At 43.5% G+C, this 15409-nt stretch overlaps 1 long non-coding RNA gene and 1 other non-coding gene across 2 annotated transcripts; one reads left to right on the plus strand and one right to left on the minus strand.

Moving 5' to 3' along the window:
- Nucleotides 1-2552: 2552 nt before the first annotated feature.
- On the minus strand, nucleotides 2553-2625 carry TRNAV-AAC (transfer RNA valine (anticodon AAC)). The gene has a single exon. It is a non-coding gene; the product is annotated as a tRNA-Val (tRNA).
- Nucleotides 2626-6523: 3898 nt separating this feature from the next.
- LOC134739697 (uncharacterized) lies at nucleotides 6524-14437 on the plus strand. Its single transcript, XR_010126601.1, has 3 exons — nucleotides 6524-9860; nucleotides 13825-13941; nucleotides 14376-14437. It is a non-coding gene; the product is annotated as an uncharacterized LOC134739697 (long non-coding RNA).
- Nucleotides 14438-15409: the final 972 nt, after the last annotated feature.

The raw sequence follows: 15409 nt of genomic DNA on the forward strand, positions 1-15409 counted from the left end.
CCTGTAATCCCAACTACTGGAGAAGGTGAAGCATGAGAATTGTTTGAACCTGGGAGGTTGCAGTGAGCTGAGATTGTGCCACTGCACTCCAGCCTGGGTGACAGAGCGAGACCTTGTATCCAAAAAAAAAAAAGAAACTTGGTATAATTTTCATCTTCTTAATTTTTTAAAGACATGCGTTATAACCCAATGTGATCTATCCTGGAAAATTTTCTGTGTACACTTGAGAAGAATGTATGTTCTGCTGCTGTTGGGCGGAATGTTCCGAATAGGTCTGTTAGGGCCATTTGATTTTCTTCTGATTTTTAACACATGGCTAGTATATGGAGACTATGACCTCCCTAGACAGGTAATTCAGGGAATTTTTTCTACTTTTAATTATCGTGACCTCTAGTGTTTATTTCAGTTAACATTTGTAACTTTACTTAAAAAGGACAAAACTCAAAACACCAAAGGGGCAACAGAGACTTGAAATTCCAGTAGGACTGTAGTTTTTGTTCCTAGTGGACCAAGAGGACTTACATGATTCTTCTGATTTTATGAATTCTCTCAGATTCTTGGAAGTAAATGTAATAGGCTGTCCCTTAGATAAAATCAGACCATATTGCAGATTCTGTATATTCTGAGATGATAAAGGGTAGAGGAGGCCATTATTAAAATGGCCTGAAATGTCATGCATGCTAGACCTTTAACTACTTCTCTAGTCTTATTTAAAATCATACCTTTTTTTGCTTTATGCTTTCTATGCTGGCCCTAGTGTATTAATTCCTCTTGTTTATAAGGTTATCTCCCACCACAGGGCCTTTTTACATGCCATTTCCTATTCTTGGAAAACTCTTCTTTCTCCAATGCATTCTCTAGACTCCAAAACAATAAATAATTTTCTAGGGACTTTCCTAAACATTTAAGTGTGTGACACCTGCATTACTCATAGCAAAATGTATCTCTCCTCGTAGCAAGTTTTACATTAGTTTGTAAGGCAACTTGATTAATGTGTTTCTCCCTCAATGGAATGTAAGTTCTATTAAGACAGGTACAATGTCTGTTCTTGTTCACCAATGAAGCCCTACTGTCTAACACATAGCCTAGTTTACAATAGGCACTCAATAAATATTAGTGAAAGAAATGTGTCACCTTCGCGCGGTGGCTCATGCATGTAATCCCAGCACTTTGGGAGGCCGAGGTGGGCAGATCAGCTCAGGTCAGGGGTTCCAGACCAGCCTGGCCCATATAAGAAGCAGCTACCACCCCTAGGGCTGAGGTCTGAGATCGAGCACACAAAGAAGTATTCTCTTCCCCACCCGGGCTGAGATCCAGACCTGCATCCAGGTTGGGAGGGTAGAAAAAAAGTGCTCCAGCGGAAGGTGCAGGTCATGTGCCATCTAGAGTACCAAAGAAAACTGTTCATGGGGAAGTCTGTTACCAGAGATGGTCTAAAGGAGGTTCCCCCAAAGTACTGCTGGCCACCATGCACTGCAGGAGATTCCTACTAGGGAAACTGCTCAGGCTGTGCGAGCCAGGCCACTGTGCACAGTAACGCAAGACATTATTTCCTCCAGCAATGTCTCTCCATCGCCCTCTATTGACAAAACTTAACATTGAGCTAAACTGCGAAAGAAAATATTTAAAGGGCCCAGCTCCGTTCCATTGTTATGGAGCAAGGAAAAGTGATTTTGCTGCTGAGAGGTAATAAATAGATAACCGGACAGAAGAGAAAATGCTGAATTTCTTTTGACTGGTTCGAATTCAAACACACTTTTATATCCTTGTTCGAGTGCACAATCCATGGTGAAAGTTTAAGAGCTGTCAAAAATTTTGTTTTGGCCGGGCGCGGAGGCTCACGCCTGTAATCCCAGCACTTTGGAAGGCCGAAGCGGGTGGATCACCTGAGGTCAGGAGTTCGAGACAAGCCTGGCCAACATGGCGAAACCCCATCTCTACTAGAAATACAAAAATCAGCCGAGCGTGGTAGTAATCCCAGCTACTCGGGAGGCTGAGGCAGGAGAATCGCTTGAACCCGGGAGGCGGGGGTTGCAGTGAGCCGAGATCGTGCCACTGCCCTCCAGCCTGGGCAACAAGAGCGAAACTCTGTGTCAAAAAAAAAAAAAAAAAAAAAAAAAAAGTGTTTCCTCTCTGTGCTTCAGCAAAAAAAGAGCAAGTCCAATTCCCCGAAGGGCCCAAAGCGAAGCGCTGTTCCTTAGAAATCCCCGAGGAAACTCTCTCCACGAAAAACCCGCAAGTGCTGCTCTCTGGATTCCAAGAAAGCCAGTCTCACCTGCGAGGTGCAGGTGGGTGGAGTTCTGGGACTCCGGTGCCTATTGGGATTGACACCACCGGGGCCACTCAGACGGAGATCAGAAAAGGAGGATGAGGGTGAGGGTTCGGCGTGGGGTAGAGAAAGGTGTGACGCGGGATTCAGCGCCACGTCGCTGGGTGATGGAAGGAGTACAGAAGCTGAGGGTTCACGTGCTCGGCAAAAAGCAAAGATTCTATTGGTTCAAATGAAAATACTCAAAAGCAGAATTAACGGTGGAAGAAAACCCAACGGCTCTTGTTTCCGCCCGGTTTCGAACCGGGGACCTTTCGCGTGTTAGGCGAACGTAATAACCACTACACTACGGAAACCAACGGTTACAAAGCATCTTCTTTTTCACTTAAAAGACTAGTCCTGACTTCTCCCCCTTTCACTCCACCCCCCAACCCAGATAATTGTTTTTGATTATGGTGAATTGCACACTTTCACATTTGCTATTTATAATATAAAAACTCGATGTCCTAATTTAAGTTGAGGAACATTTGATAAATAATTGGTTTGTACTTTTTTGTATAATAAACTATATTTCCTAGTAGTTACTTATACAAAGAAGAGGCATAGAATTAATTTTGGAAAGGTAATTTGTTAAGATTTATGCATCTATCAATTTGTGAACTAATTTTTAAACCTATTTCTAGTATTTAGATGTTCTTCCCATTGTTTTATGCTTTAAAAAATACTGATTAGTTTCCAAATTTATATCTGTTTTCATGCTTAGTTGTAACCAACTAGTAGCTTCAATGATAACTCAATTCGAAGGAATTCTATAAAAAGTAGAGCATTATGCTTCCCATAACAAAAATAATAAATGACTGGCTAATGACAACGTGACTATAGTGTAGTCTTTGGTGCTCTAATTAGAAGAGAAGCTGTTTTCCTTCTAGAAATACTTGCCGACCTCCTTGCGGAAAACCCTCCCTTTCCGCTGTCTGCATTCGGATGAGAACCAGATTACCAGGGAGATGCAGACCAGGGAGACACTTCCTCCTGTTAACACTAGCGGGGCTGGTGGAACCCAGCCGATCATGCAGGAGGGAGGAGCTGGCAACGCCCTGAACGGTGGCAGGGGAAAGCACGCGGGTGTCAGCGTCTCTAGGGTTTGGATAAGCCGATTTCAAGTCCAGGACAGTAGAGAAAACGAAAGAGTTCTGTTCAAATAATAATAATAATAAATCTTTCTGAGTTTCAAAGCAAGGGTCTTTACTGTATTGGGCAAATGTGATAACCACAATACCAGTAAAACTTGCCTTTGGTCCCATGTCTCTTCTACAGAAAAAAAAAAAAAAAAAAAAAAATGGAGTTTTTCCAGATGCCCCAGGTTCTATAATCTTAAAGCTGCCCTTTCTTCCCAGAAACTCTCACAGTGATGGTACGTTTCTTGCCCTTGTACTTTTAGTGTACTAAAACCAATAGCCAAACTTTATCATTTTAGCAATTCAAGTATTCACCCATGAGCCCCAATTTCTTTGCAAATGCCAGGCAAGAAAACCTCAAGTAGATAGAGGAGTAGGGAGCAGATGATTTGATCTTTTTTAAAAATTCTACCATAGTGTCCTTATCTTATCCATGCAACTTGTTCTGATCTTCACCTTTCTAGTGCCAGAAAATGACCCTTTTAGGAACCAGGACCTGTAAGACTGAGCTCTTGGGACTATTAGCATTTGTTACAGAGCAGGGAAGCTTCAGGATGAGATATACTGGGGAACAGGTACAAGGTTACAAGATTGGACTCTATGTCACAAATAATTATTTCTCTGGAATGTGACAGTTCAATGCTATTTGATTTAGAAAAAGAGGATAAAACGCTCGTGTATTTTTTTCTTTTCTTTGTTCTTCTCTCCCTTTTCACTGTCTTCCTCTATCTACTTTCACTGCACACCTAGAAGCAAGCTGTCTTCTTCCAGATTCCTCCTTATAACTTCACTTTGCATATAAACACCACACACTCTCTGTGCTTAGAGATGGTGGTTGGGCTGCCAGACCAGTCTGGAGAGAGTCTGTGCTTACTTTTTCCTCTACTTAGTATTCTTTCTTCCATGGGTGCCAGGAACAGAGAGCCCCTTCTCACCTTGAGATCATGTGAGCTGGTAGTAGCTGGATCATGAATAATTGGAATGCTGTGGGTAACAACTGAAAGAAAGACTGTAATTCCCAATTAACAAATTAGACTGTATTTCCCAATTAACAAATCAAGACCAGATTAGCAACAACAATGATCATTAAAAATATCGTTAAAGAAAAAAAGAAAGAAAAAAGATAAAAAATATTGTTAAACTGGACATAGTGGTGTACCTGTAGTTCTAGTTACTCTGGAGACTAAGTAAATCAGGAAGATCACTTGAGCCCAGGAGTTTGAGGCTGCATGTGCAATGATTGTGTCTGTGAAAAGCCACTGCCCTCCAGCCTGGGCAATATAGGGAGACTCCATTTCTAATTAAAAAAAATATATTGTAAACACATTTATTTCATATTAATTAAAATAAATTATTGGCTGGGCGCAGTGGCTCACGCCTGTAATCCTAGCACTTTGGGAGGCTTAGGCGGGATGATCACTTGAGCTACGAGTTCGAGACAGCCTGGGCAACATCGCGAGATCCCCATTTCAATTTTTTTAAAAAAGAAAAATAAATTATTGAGCTACAAACAATGTGCCAGACAATTGTGACCCTATGTTGTCACTAGGAGTATCAGAGGCATGCAGGACAAGATTACACAATCCTAAGTCTCAAGGAGAAGAAAGAGGAACACGAGCAGCCAATATGCCATAAGCAAAAAGTGGAGCAACAGATGTACAGATTGCAAAGCATTTGGATGGTAGTATAGAGAGGAGGCATCTCCTTAGTCCTTATGAACTGGCAGGGCAGATCTGGCAGGGATCTTTGGAGCCAAAATATCTTAGTACAATTCCTTCCTCTGTCACTTTCTCATCATATGTAGGGTTTCAGGCAAGCTATTTGGCTTCTTCATGACTCTGTCTGTGCTGGTAAAATGGATATGGATACAGTGTCTACCTCATAGAATTATCATAAACTCAATTAACAAAAACTCCCTGAAATGTTTCAGACAGTGCTCAACTTACAGAAGTAGTTACTGCTTTTTTTTTTAGTATTACTTTTAGCCTTGTCAAGCCTCCTGAGTCAAGATCTATCCCTGTCATTTCGGGTTTACATTTGAGCAAGTTAAGGCTTGAACAATGTGCTGAGGTTATGCTAGCTAGGGAGGGACACCACCAGGTGTGTTTGTCTCCAGAACTGGTGTTCTTGACCACCATGCTATACTAGGTAGTTTTATAAACCCCTGTTTATGACAAAAAAAGATTATAGAGAATATTATGGACCTCCTTATTTCCATGATCCTACTTCAACAATTAGTCTCTCCTCCCTCTGCCAAGCCCCCATGTTAATTTAAAGCAAATTTAGACATTTTCATCTAGCAACAGCTTTTTGTGGCATTTTCATAGCATATGCTTCCATTTAACTTTGTAGTTACTGAGGAAATTTGTTGAGCTGTTCTCCACTGGGTGGGAGAAATGCCATGCAGGGAGTCCTAAGCTTCCCATTGTCCCTCAGATCAGTAAAGAAGACCAGCCCTAAGCTGCTGACCACAGGTTCATGGGACTCTTCTGAGGGAATGTGAGGCCCAGAACTTATGCTAGTGATTCTCCAGGTGGACTATTCCTAAGATTCCCTGCCATACCCCCTTCTAGTGCAGAGGGTCTCTGGTATGGCCCACAAGTCTTAATTTTTAGAAGCTTCCAGGTGATTCAGAAGCGGAGGACCTTTGAGAAATAAGATTTTGACATTGCTTTCATTAACGACAAATTAGTTTCATCTTAAAAAACAAAACTTCACCCTTGTATGTGTGGAGGAGGACACTATAGTGAAATTAAAGAAAAAAAAGTCAAATTATCTGTTCCCTCCATCTACCTGAGGTTTTCTTGCTTGGCATTTGCAAAGAAATCGGGCGCATGGATGAATACTTTGATTGCTATAAATAGTAGAGTTTGGCCGTTGATTTTAGCACACTAAAAGTGCAAGGGCAAGAATCATACCACCACCTTGACAGTTTCTGGCAAGAAACTTAACGGCACCTTCTGGACCCAATCTGCGTGGCGCAGTGGCCTAAAGAGGCGACCGAACCTGCATCCCTAGCTCCGCCTTCCTGGTCCCTGCACACCCCGGCAGCCTCCGCGCGATTCTTCCCGCCCCCGACACCCGCCGCCACACAAAGGCGCTGCTTCTTGGCGGCCAGCGGGGGCTGAGTCTAGGCCCGGCAGGGTTTTCTGGAAGACCAGACGGCCACCAGGTCACCGAGGTGGGAAGGGAAGAGAGGTTCGACGCTGCCTCAGGCCTGGGCCTGGCCGGTGGGAGACACAGCAAGGACTCTGGGAGCCCGCAGAGCAGAGGCCGCTGCGGGGCGGGGCCCCCGCCTCCTCCTCAGGTCCAAGACCAGAGGGTCTGCAGGGCCCCAGAGCAGCCGGCCGCGCTCCGCTTCCCACCGCGCTCTCTGCCGGAACTCATGTGGTTGTTTATCCTTGTTTTGCTGAATTTCTTTATTTGCTGTAACAGTTTGTGTGTGTGTGTGTTTGACTGTGTGTTTGTAATTTTCAGGGTTTTCTATATATAAAAATCATGTCACGGCCGGGCTTGGTGGCTCACACCTGTAATCCCAGCACTTTGGGAGGCCAAGGTAGGAGGATCGCCTGAGCCCAGGAGTTCGAGACCAGCCCGGGCAACATAGCGAGACCCTAGTCTCTAAAATTTTTTTTATTAGCCGGGCGTGGTGGCAGGAGCCTGTGGTCCCAGCTACTCCGGAAGATGAGGCAGGGTAATCGCTTGAACCAGGGAAGTCGAGGCCGCAGTGAGGCATAATTGCTCCGCTGCACCCCAGCCTGGGTGACAAAGAGAGATCCCATCTCTCTCTCAAAAAAAGTCATGTTATCTGTGAACATAGATAATTTTACTTTTTCCTTGCCAATACTGTGCTGAATAACATGGTGAAAGTGGGCACCCATTATTCCTGATTGTAGGAGAAAATTTTTCAGTCTTTCGCTGTTGAGAATGATATTAGTTGTATGTTTTTCATAATTGGGCATTATCAAGTTGAGGAAGTTTCCTTCTATTCCTGGTTTAAATTGTATGTGTGTGTGTGTGTGTGTGTGTGTGTGTGTGTTTTGTTTGTTTGTTTGTTTGTTTTGACAGGGTCTTGCTCTGTCTCCCAAGCTGGAGTGCAGTGGCCACGATCTCGGCTCACTACAACTTGGACCTCCAGGGCTCAAGCAATCCTCCGACTTCATCCTGCCAAGTAGCGAGGACCATAGGCGTACAACACCACATTTAGAAGTCCCTGAGAAAATTATCTTGGAGGAAAACTCGCAAGTCCGACTATTGGTTTTCCAAGGAAGCCAGTCTCGCCTGTGAGGAGGGATTCTGCTCGCCCTGGGCGCCTACTCAGACACCATGGGGAATGGGGGGTGGGGCTCAGAGCGCGCAGGCTTGATTTTTTTCCCCCTCCGAACTCCTGAGTTCCAGTGATCTGCCTGACTCAGCCTCCCACAGTGCTGGGATTACAGGTGTGAGCCACCGCACCTGGCAAAAAGGTGCTGAATTTTGTCAAGTACTTTTTCTGTATCAGTTAAGATGATTATAGTTTTTTTTTTTTCCCTTCATTCAGTTAATGTGGTATATATTGCATTGACTTTTGTGTGCTGAATCATCCTCACATTCCAGGAACAAATCCTACTTGGTTATGGTGTATAAACCTTTCAATATTTTGCTAAATTCAGTTTGCTAGTATTTTGTTGAGGAATTTTGTGTGAATTGAGGGATATTGGTCAGTAGTTTTCATTTTCTGTAATGTCTCTAGCTTTGGTATCAGGATAATGCTAGCCTCATAAAATGAGTCGGAAATATTCCCTCCTCTTTGATTTTGTGGAAGAATGTGAGAAAGATGGGTGTTAATTCTTTAAATTTGGTAGAATTCAATAGTGAAGCCATCTGGTTCTGGACTTCTCTTTGTTGGGATATTACTGATTACTTCTTCAATATTTTTACTAGTTATAGGTCTATTCAGATTTCTGCTTATTTATGATTAAATTTTGGTAGATTGTGTGCTTTTAGGAGGTTGTCCACTTCATCTAGGTTTTCCAATTTGCTGGCATATAGTTGTCCATAGTATTCTTTAATAATCCTTTTTTATTTCTGCAAAATTGGTAGTAATGTCTCCACTTTAATTTCTGAGTTTAGTAATCTGAGTCTTCTTTTCCTCTTAGTCAATCTTGCTAAATGTTTGTCAATTTCAGTGAACTTTTCAAAGAGCCAACTTTTGGTTTCATTTGTTTTCTTCATTGTTTCCGGTCTGTCCTTCCTGATGGCCTGCCTTTTCTAACAGCCTGTCCTATGGATTTAGCACTTACTAGGCAGCCCACAGTTGCATCAGCCAATTCCTTGTTCAGAAAATCAATCTCTCCCTCATATAAATATCTATCTTGATGATTCTACTTAAACTGAACATACCCACCTAACCAGCACATGGCTCAACAGCATCTCCAGTTCTTTTCTAGTCACTACCCACTCTTCCCAGAGGGAACCACTGTTCTGACTTCTAACAGCTGAAGGGAGTCTTGCTAGCTTTGTAATTTAAATCAATGGAACCACAGAGTGCGTCCCCTTTTGTGTCTGTTTTATTTTGGTCAAGTTTGTGAGGTTCATACATATAGTTGTAGATTGTTCTTTCTTATTGGAACTGATTATTCTATGCAAACTTATTCATGTGATGGCTAGCACTTGGGATGTCTCTAGTTCTTTTGGGTATTATGAATAGGTTGCTGGGCAATCTAGTAAATATATTTGGTGAACACAGCTACTTATTTGTGGTAGGCAAATATCAATCAGGATGTGATATTGTTGATTTTAAGAAGTGAAAAGTCTGAGAGATATGAAAGGATTACAGGCAAAAAAAAAAAAAAAAAAAATGTGAACAGGAAATGTTTCCAAACATGGATTGTCCGGACATACACATAATATCCTCCACTTGGAGGGAATTCTACCCACATGTTTCCATGGTATAGTAGTTATCACACTTGCCTAACACACAAAAGGTCCTTAGTTCAGAACTGGGTGGAAACATTGCACTTTTTCCTCACTCCTAGATATCAAACACATAAAACAACTTATATTCTCCCTCCTTCATCCAGAGCCATCTCAAGAACCTCTGTTCTCCTTCCTTTGTCCTGAGCAAGCTGAAGCTCTCATCACCAGCACCCTCCTCTCCGGCCATGCTCTGCAATTGCCTGCCTGCTCTGAGCCCCACCCCACTTTCCCATGGTGTCTATCTGAGTAGGCACCTGGGGCGTGCAGGACCCTGCCTCGCCAATGAGACTGGCTTCCTTAAGACACCAAGAGTTGGACTTGCGAGTTTTCGTCCAAGATAATTTTCTCAGGGATTTCTAAGAAGGAAGAGGGTTCCACTTTCAGCAAAGCAGAGAATTGGATAATCTATTGTCTGCTCTTTACCCCTAAGCACAGAGAGGATTTTCACAAAATAGGTGAGTGGACACTTAGAAACAAATCAATTTCTCTTCCCTTTTACAATTTAAGATTGTGTCATTTAAAAGTTGTCATTTAAAGTTTCATTGTAGTAAAGAATACAATTCTGTAACTTTCTTTTTCCCTCTATAATCAACATGTAACTCCTCACGCAATTGTTTCAATAAACTCCCCATCCAAATTGTTGTCGTTTCTGTATGTACTTATGAAAGAATTAATGAATGAATGAGAAAGAGCCTCGCTTGGTCACCCAGGTTGGAGTGCAGTGGCACGATCTTAGCTCACTGTTGCCTCGAACTCCTGGACTCAATCTTCTTGCCTCAGCTTCCCAAGTAGCTGGGGCTTCAGGCATACACAACCATGAGTACCACCACACTGGTCTCTGTTTTGTTTTTTTTTTTTAAGACAGAGTCTCGCTCTGTCGCCCAGGCTGGAGTGCGGTGGTGCGATCTCGGCTCACTGCAACCTCCACCTCCCGGGTTCCCGCCATTCTCCTGCCTCAGCCTCCTGAGTAGCTGGAACTACAGGCGCCTGCCACCACACCTGGCTAATTTTTTTGTATTTTTAGTAGAGACAGGGTTTCACCGTGTTAGCCAGGATGGTCTCGATCTCCTGACCTCGTGATCCGCCCGCCTCCGCCTCCCAAAGTGCTGGAATTATAGGTGTGAGCCACCACACCCGGCCTGGTCTCTGTTTTTTTGTAGTAGAGATGAGGTCTCACTATATTGCCCAGGCTCTGATTACTTTTTTTTTTTTTTTTTTTTGAGATGATGTCTCGCTCTGTTGCCCAGGCTGGAATGCAGCTGTGTGATCTCAGCTCACTGCAACCTCTGCCTCCCGCGTTCAAGCAATTCTTCTGCCCCAGCCTCCCAAGTAACTGGGATTACAGGCACCCACTACCATGCCTGGCTAATTTTTTTGTATTTTTAGTAGAGACGGGGTTTCAGGCCGGGCTGGTTTCAAACTCCTGACCTCAGGTGATCCGCCCGCCTTGGCCTCCCAAAGTGCTAAGATTACAAGTGTGAGCCACTGCGCCTGGCCTATTACTTGTTTTAACAATAACAAAAAACAGCAAAATCTTGCAGAAGGTTGGAATGTAACAAGCAGCTTAGCTTCAAACCACGTTTTAAAAACTTTGTTTCTTCTTTCTCCCCAGTTTCTAGACATAGCTTTGAGACAAACTGCAGATGTGTTTTCTTTTGTCTTGAATTACTGCCTTGGAATGGGCATTAAAACTGCCTTTCCTTTTGCATCTTATGCCCCCATGCCTTATGCTCATTTATGTACCTGGATGCTTGTTAAGCTCATACCATGCCCACTTATCTGGTCATATATTTCCTTAGAAGCTTCAGAGGCTGAATCCTGATGCAGACCAGGCATCTCCAGAATTCTCTCTCCAGTAGGAGATTAATTCAAGGACAATATTCACTCTTGGCTAGACATTATCTGCAAGATTGACCATCATTAATTTGTAACTTGATTGGGCCTACAATGTCACTGGCCCCTTCACCAGGTGAAAAAATAATTTAAGATAAGCCATCAGAATGAGACACCCACTGGGCACCTCCTGCCTCTTGCCCCTCTGCATTACAAGCTCCTCTTCTTGAAATGCTTGGCCTCTCTCCAGAATTGGAGAGTGGCAACTTTTGGCCAGCCACTCTCCCCATTGCTAGCATGGATAATAAAACTCACTCTATTTTTAATCACACCTCATTCTTTTTTTTTTTTTTTTTTTCTTTTTTTTTGAAATGGAGTCTCACTCTGTCTCCCAGGCTGGAGTGCAGTGGCACAATCTCAGCTCACTGCAGCCCCGCCTCCTGGGTTCAAGAAATTCTTCTGCCTCAGCCTCCTGAGTAGCCGGGAGTAGTACAGGCGCACACCAGCACACCCAGCTAATTTTTGTATTTTTAGTAGAGACAGGGTTTCACCATATAGGCCAAGCTGGTCTCGAACTCCTGACCTCGTGATCCGTCCGCCTCGGCCTCCCAAAGTCCTGGGATTACAGGCATGAGCCACCACGTCCGGCCTCATTCTTGTTCTTTTGGCTTTTTTCTACAAGTGAAAATCAGCCAGACCCTCTTTCAGCTTCAGGAAGAGTTTGATAAAGAGAATGCCTGAGCTCAATCTTGTGTGTTTTAAGGAAACAGAAAAAAAAGGGAAAAGAAAAAGACTTTTCCTGCCTTGTACCTCTGTCTAACTAAAAAGAGAGGCAGCTTCCTCACAGAAAAATATCACTGATCTTAAAACTGAATTCAAAGAACTGAAGAAGGAAGTTTCTAGTGTTTCACTTCTGTGGATTTGGCCCAGAAAAATCCACACAGAAGGTGTTAAAGTCAGAGAATTTATCCTGCATCCCTTAGGAAGCCCTAGAGCCAATGAAAACTCTTCCCAAAGGGCTGAAATCAGGCCATGAGGGTTGTGGGAGTGACAGAGCCATGTAAGCTCTCTGGATTCACAGGTTTAGGTCACTGCTGACAGATTCAATTACTATGGGAGGACATTTTATGCATGTCTAATTTTCATTCAATTGGATGATTCTCCCAAATCCTTCGTTCTTTACCATAAGTTTACTCATTATTTTAGATTTACCTCAAGGCACTTTCCCCTGGGAATTTTTCTGAGACCAGTGTGAGTTAGGTGTACTTCCTGTGTTTTGATTTGTCATACTAAAAATCTTACAAGTATGAATTTCTATATGAAATAAAGGTAAGAGCTTAATCTTAACAATCTAGGTCTTAGATTTCACTGTATGGGCATTAAACAAGTGTTTATTTCTGTATAGCCTTTTTGATGAGTACCCAGCAATCCCACTTCTACGAATGTCTCTCAGTGAAATTCCAGCTTAGCTCTGTAGGGGCTTCATAGAATCTAGTCGTTGCAGCAATTTCAGGCAGCAGAGAGTTGGGGCAACCTGCATGTCCATCACCAGAATGAGTAAGTACTGCAGTGAATACAAGTTTGTGTGAAGTTTCATGCTCTGCAGGAGTCACAACTAATGAAGCAGAGGTATATATACCAAAAACAGGTGGATTTTTCAGTGCGAAGTAAAATCTAAGAAACAAAATGTATATCAGGATGTATAGTACAATACCAAAATTAAAATTACAGAGTTACACAAAATACAGTGGGTGAGGCAGTAGCTGAATGACTGATGCCAGAGGGAATGGTGGCAAATTGTGTGAGGAGAGGAAGAAGCTAAGTTAAATTATCTGATTGGCACACTTGCCACCTCTTGGAAGACACGTGATTACACTCAGTTGCCTACCCTCTTGTTGGCCAGGAAGATAACTGGTCACAGGTGGCCCCCTTACCCCACCTCACTCCACAGTCTCTTATGGCAAAGCGTTTCCTTGACAGAAAATGCTAAAGGTCTCCAAAGCCCCTACCTTGGGGTCCTGGTTTCTAAAGTCTTTTTTTCTGTAATCAAGAGGTTAATGTTTGGGTGTGTTGGAAGGATACAGAAAAAGGCATAGCACAGTATGGACAATGGTCTTGAAATAAAATTCCTCCTTATTCTGCCTGAAGTTTCCTGACATGATGACATGGTGTTTGTGAGGATATGGGTCACTGAGCAAAAGCCTTCCTTGGTTTTGAATCATGGATTTTGGGTATTGTTGGTTTTGGTGAATGGAATATATAAGGAAAGAAAAAAAGGGCCACAAATATGAAAATGCTCTAAAAGAAAAAATAATTTCACAATACCGAACGTGAGCCATTCAGGAAATGTCCATTTTAAATTTTAAAGATAGCTCCTGGGTGAATGGTGGTTTTTGTAACGCAGTGGTTGTCACGTGTGCCACCCACGCGAAATGGAAACTGGGCAGAAATATCTCCTTATGGGTCTCTCTCTCTCCCTCTCTCACTCTCTACTTCAGCTTGGGTAATTTGTTTCACTAAACTCAACTCAAGGTCTCTTAAACCCAAGTGTGGTGCTTAAAACAATATGTCTTTATTCCCTTACAGGTCTAGGGGTCAGAAATCTGCAATCAATTTCAGTGGACCAAAATGAAAATGTCAAACAGGGTGTCTGACACCCTCCAGAAGCACCAGAGGAGAAGCAGCTTTCCTTGGCCTTTCCAGGTTCTACAGGGACATTCCTTGGCTCATAGCTCCCCCTCCCACTTTCTTTCTTTTCTTTTCTTTTCTTTTTTTTTTTTTTTTTGAGATGGAGTCTCGCTCTGTCGCCCAGGCTGGAGTGCGGTGGCGCAATCTCGGCTCACTGCAAGCTCTGCCTCCCGGGTTCACGCCGTTCTCCTGCCTCAGCCTCCCGTAGCTGGGATTACAGGCACCCGCCACCACGCCCAGCTAATTTTTTGTATTTTTAGTAGAGACAGGGTTTCACCGTGTTAGCCAGGATGGTCTCGATCTCCTGACCTCGTGATCCGCCCGCCTCGGCCTCCCAAAGTGCTGGGATTACAGGCGTGAGGCACCGCCCCCGGCCTCCTCCTCCCATTTTCAAAGTCACCAGCGTAGCATCCTGATTCAAGATCACATTGTCTTCTTTTTCTTTGTAGCCAAATCTCCCTCTGCCTCTCTCCCCTGGTGACGACAATGGCTGGGGTCTTGACTTGCCAAGGTAACTGTCGTTGGGGAGCAGAGAGTGGGATCCGCAGTGTTCTGGTGACTGTTGGGATCTGGGCGCGAGGAAGGAGAGTGGCTCTCATGATTCTCTGCATTCTCAGTGCCGCGTGGCCCCTACTGGTCACCTGGATATAGCTTTACTGAATTTCGCAGATCTGGAAACGGAGAAGGGACTGGGTCTCCAAACTTGGAGTGCCTTGGACTGCCTTGGACTGCCCCTGGCCTGGAAGATCTGGGCTCAGGACTCCGAGCTGAAGTCAGCCTGTTCCCCCAACCCCTAACCCACTGCATCCGGGTGAGGAGTTGGGCCCGAGCGCCACAGCGCGGGTAGGGTTGGTAGGTGCGAAAGACTGGAGACCCAGTGACTGTGGGGCTGGGCTGCTGGGGCCACTGCTGCCGACTAAGTAGTACAGGCCGCCTGGAAGACCGAAGGCGGAGTTCGCTGATGTGGAAGCCAAGGCACAGGGCAGTAAGGATCCGCGCCATTTCTTGTGATGTCACCTGAACCCTTGGCGGGTAGGTGCCTCTCATCCATTCGGAGGACAGTGCTCCAGCCACTGGCAGCTCTGAAAGAGTTTGAAGATTTATTGTTCACAGATGGTGTTTAAATGGACTTATTTCTAAAAGTCACATACCTTTATTACCTATTTGTTATTTTAGAAGTACCCATTTTCATATGTGTTTAAAACTATTTGTGTCTCAAATTCTCAGGAGATTGACGCATCCCAGTTTACTCTTTTTGGCATATGTTTTTACTCATAAATTAGGTTAAATTTCATACTTGTTTAATAAAATTTAGTTATTTGGTTACATTAAAATATTTGTATCCAGATAAGAAGTCTCTTCCTTCTCCTATGCTTTTTTGGAATTTAGAGGATATCTGAAATAAAATTAATTTACTTTTTATTACTAATTGGTTATATACCATCAATTCATATTATTTCAACTATCCATTACTGTAAGCCAA

Source organism: Pongo pygmaeus, chromosome 5 (assembly GCF_028885625.2).
Source record: "Pongo pygmaeus isolate AG05252 chromosome 5, NHGRI_mPonPyg2-v2.0_pri, whole genome shotgun sequence".
Lineage (NCBI taxonomy): Eukaryota > Metazoa > Chordata > Mammalia > Primates > Hominidae > Pongo > Pongo pygmaeus.